At 37.6% G+C, this 4,140-nt stretch overlaps 1 pseudogene; it reads right to left on the reverse strand.

Moving 5' to 3' along the window:
* Positions 1 to 2,891: 2,891 nt before the first annotated feature.
* On the reverse strand, positions 2,892 to 3,519 carry LOC109702523 (cell division control protein 42 homolog pseudogene; annotated as a pseudogene).
* Between the last annotated feature and the right edge of the window lie 621 nt (positions 3,520 to 4,140).

Genomic DNA, 4,140 nt, shown 5'->3' on the forward strand with positions numbered 1-4,140 from the left:
GCCTTCCCCATGTTACCACCTCCTGAATCATATTCACATCCTTTACCAAATGTGTTTGCAAAAGCTCTCAACAATTCTTTCTCTCTTTTTTAAATCTGGCTGAGCCTTCCAAGGATTGGTCAATAGAATGTGGCAGAAATGGCAGCATTCCAGTGTCAGCCTATACTTCATGAGACACTGACACATCTATCTCTCATTTGGACTCCTTAGATTATCACAAAAAGATGAGCAGACCAGCCTACTGTGTGAAAATATCCACAAAAGAGAGCTACCATGATTATCCCATAGTAGGCAACACAATAAACAGCTGACTGCCAGACATGAGTGAGCTTAAAAAAGACCAGAACCTACCTTTAAAGCCAGCCAAGATCATCAGGATCATCTAGCAGTTCTGTAGAATCATGAATGTGACAAAACAGTTTTTCTTTAACCGCATATATTTTGGGGGTAGTTTGTTATTTACTTTTTTATTTATTAGCATATAATAGTTGTACAGGAAGGATACATCATGACATTTGTGTACGGGTTTACAATATATCTTAATTTAGATTCATCCTCTCCATCACTCTGCCCCATAACCCGTAACCCCTAAGCACACTCTATGAATAATTTCAACAATTTTCATTGTTCTATTTTCATATATGAATACAAAACACATTCACCATAATCACCCTCTTTCACTCTCTCTGTTAATCATCTTCACTCTTTCTGCTACTAGCCCTGTACTGGACTTATTTATCTTCCTGTCTTTTATTTTCCTAAGTGTATATTGATCAATATTTCATACATGTGGACATTGTACTTCAATCAGATTTAATTGCTCTATTACTTATTCTATCACCCTGCTCCTCAATTATTCAACAATTTATAGTGCATTATGTTATAGTATGGTCATACAAGGATGCATTGTGTTTGAATATTATTCACTCTCAATAATTCTCTTTTCTACTTCCTCTTCCCTATAGTTCCCTCATTTAGACCCACTAATACAATCATGTTCTCTCTTTCTGATCATTTATATACATGATCATGTATATAAAATGTATACATAAAATGTGTATATGTATACATTTTTCTTTCAGGTCTAGCTTCCACATATAAAGGAAGACATGTGACTTTTGACTTTCTAATCCTGCTTACTTTGTTTAACATGATGATCTCCAGTTCTATGCATTTACCTGCAAACAACATAACTTCATTCTTCTTGATGACTGGATAATACTCCATTGTGTATAAATACCATATTTTCTTAATCCGTTCATCAGTTGTAGAGCATCTGAGCTGTTTCCAAAGATTGGCTATTGTGAACAGTGCTGCAATAATGTGGGTGTGCAAGTGGCTCTTTTGTATTTTGGATTACAGTCCTTTGCCCAGGAGTGATATTGATAGATCCTATGGTAAGTCTATTTTTAGTTTTTTGAGGACATTTTTGTGCTGTTTTCCACAGCAATTGCACTAATTTACCACAAACAGTGGACAAGGCTTCCTTTTCCCCACATCCTCCCAGCATTTGTTGTTGTTTGTATTGTTGATGATAACCATTCTGACTAGAGTTAGGTTAAATATCAATGCTGTTTTGTTTGCATTTCCATTTTTTTTGTGAAGGGTTTTGTTTGCATATAAAAAGAATTGAGACATGAGAAAGCATTGGTTCAACACTAATAAATCTACAAGAAATAAGAATTTGGGAAAGTGGAAAAGATTACCTAAACATTTTTAAAAATTGGAAACTGAAACCAAAACAGTTTGATAAAATCCCTACTAACACTTATGAACAGTCTTAGTAAGACTCTTGCAATGATTTTTATAAAAGCAGAGAGTTTCAGCACATTGCTCAAGCATTCCTCATAAGCAAGACAGATAAAAATGGATTCCCCTACCCGGTTCCGGTGTTGGCATTGACCCCACCCAGTCCCCCAGCTTCTCCACGAAGCAGGCCTGCATCCTCATCATCATAGTCATCCTCATCCTGTAGTCATCTGTCTTCTAGCACCACCCCTCAGTTTCTCTATGTGCCAGGTTTTCATTTGGGTTCTAGGAACATCACACTACTGAGTTGCAAATCTATGCTCAGCATATAAGACAACGACTAACAGTGGGAAAAATTTTTGTAATTCTGTATGAACGCAGTCCATTTGGTGTACTTCAAAAAGTGCAATACTTTTCTTCATTTATCACTGAAGTTAGAAATTACTTTTTAAAAAATCAGTAAAATTAACAAACAAGTTCCCTTGAAAGTCACAGTCACATATTCAGTTTGTTCTAGAAAAGAGGGGCAAGACAGCTTCCACTGATTTATGAGTATCATCAAATACTTGGTCTATTTAAGGGTGGAGAGGAAAGACAACTTTCAAAAAGGAGCATGTTATTTAATGAGGCATTTACTATACGCCTTCCTAAGAGCACCCGGTGGGGAATGTTTTATAAACTAAATATAGGAAATGCAATGCAAAATTAATCCATTCTCCTTCACCCTAAGGGGTGTCTACTGGTTAATGAATGAATGAAAACAACAAGACTACAAAAGAAACCACACACACGCTGCCCTCCAAGAAAGTGAAGAAAACAAAACAACAAAAAAGAAAACCTAAGATGTCCTAGATTACTGTCTAATGTGGAAATGGAGAGCAGCTTTGACAATTCAAATTAGTCTGTTGCAGAGTCATTACAAGCATGTTCTGCTTTTAAACAAAAAAAAAGGAAAAAAATTTGAAACAAAACAAAAAACGAGTACTGATCATTTTTCTGAAAATAAACAATTATCAAAATTAATTAGCACTGGGAGGGCAAAGGGGGGGCGCATATCTATGCACCTTGTCTCACACAAGTGCATGTGGGTAGATGCAGGGCATTTGTCCTTATTGCAGAAATGAATTTTAATTTTTTAACCTTTAGTTTGATATAAACATTGCTTTTAGAAAGATGCCTACACCAGCTGTGCATAAAGGGCTCTGAAGAGATGTCAGCAGCACACACCTGAGGCTCTTCTTGTGTTCTGGAGGCTCCAGGGCAGCTAATATTCCTTCCACAAACACTTACTTTAGGCCTGTCTGTGTGAGTGCAGAACATTCCACGTACTTGACAGCCTTCAGATCACATGCCAGCTTTTCAGCAGTCTCCGCTGTGATGGGCTTCTGTTTGTTCTTGGCAAGCTGCTCAGTTGTGGAGGGATCATCTCAGACCAATTTGGATTCCGACAAGCAAGAAAGGAGTCTTTGGACAGTGGTGAGTTATCTCAGGCACCCATCTTTCTTTCACATTTTCAAATGAAGGCAGAGAGAGCACTGAAAAACAGACTAAAATACGTCTGTTTGTGGATAACTCAGTGGTTGTAATCTGTCATAATCCTCTTGCCTTGCAGTATAAAAAGTCCAAGAGTATATGACTCTTCACCAATCCTGTGACTGAAAAATGGTCAAAAACAGTTGGTAAATATTCAGATGGAAATTTGTTTGCTGTGTAAAATATCAGGAGATATGTATTACCAACAGCACCACTGCCTACAACAACGCACTTCATTGTCTGCGTTTCAGGAACCGTTTTGTATTGACTTTAAATATGTGAAATTTGACGCTGACCTCAGTTTCTCGCTAGTGCGTTGGCAGCAATATATGGGGTCTTCTCCCCTCGTGGAAGGGGCATGCACCTGACTTCAGCTCACAGACATGCACGGTTGGGAGCCCACGGAAGTGGGAAGGACCAAGAGGCAGAAGTGTGTACATTTCCTTTATGGTCAAGGAAATGGACTATTTCTTCAGGTATGTATTAACCATTTACATTTCTTCTTTTGAGAATTTTCTGTTCAGTTCATGTGATCACTTATTCAATGGGTTGTTGATTCTTTATGGGGTGAGTTTTTTGAGTTCCCCTTATATTCTGGTAATTAATCCCTTGTCAGGTGTGTAGTTGACAAAGACTTTCTCCCATTCTGTTGGCTGTCTCTTCAGTCTAGTGACTGCTTCCTTTGCTGTGCAGAAGTCTTTTAATTTGGTGCAGTCCCATTTGCCAGTCCTTTCAATTAGTTGGTGAACTATTGGAGTTCTGTTGATAAAGTTATCAACTATGCCTGTGTTCCCTTGTATTTTTTATTCTTTTCAGTAGTCATTTCATAGTTTCAGATGTTATATTTACATCCTTGGA

The sequence above is a fragment of the Castor canadensis genome, chromosome 6 (genome assembly GCF_047511655.1).
Source record: "Castor canadensis chromosome 6, mCasCan1.hap1v2, whole genome shotgun sequence".
NCBI lineage: Eukaryota > Metazoa > Chordata > Mammalia > Rodentia > Castoridae > Castor > Castor canadensis.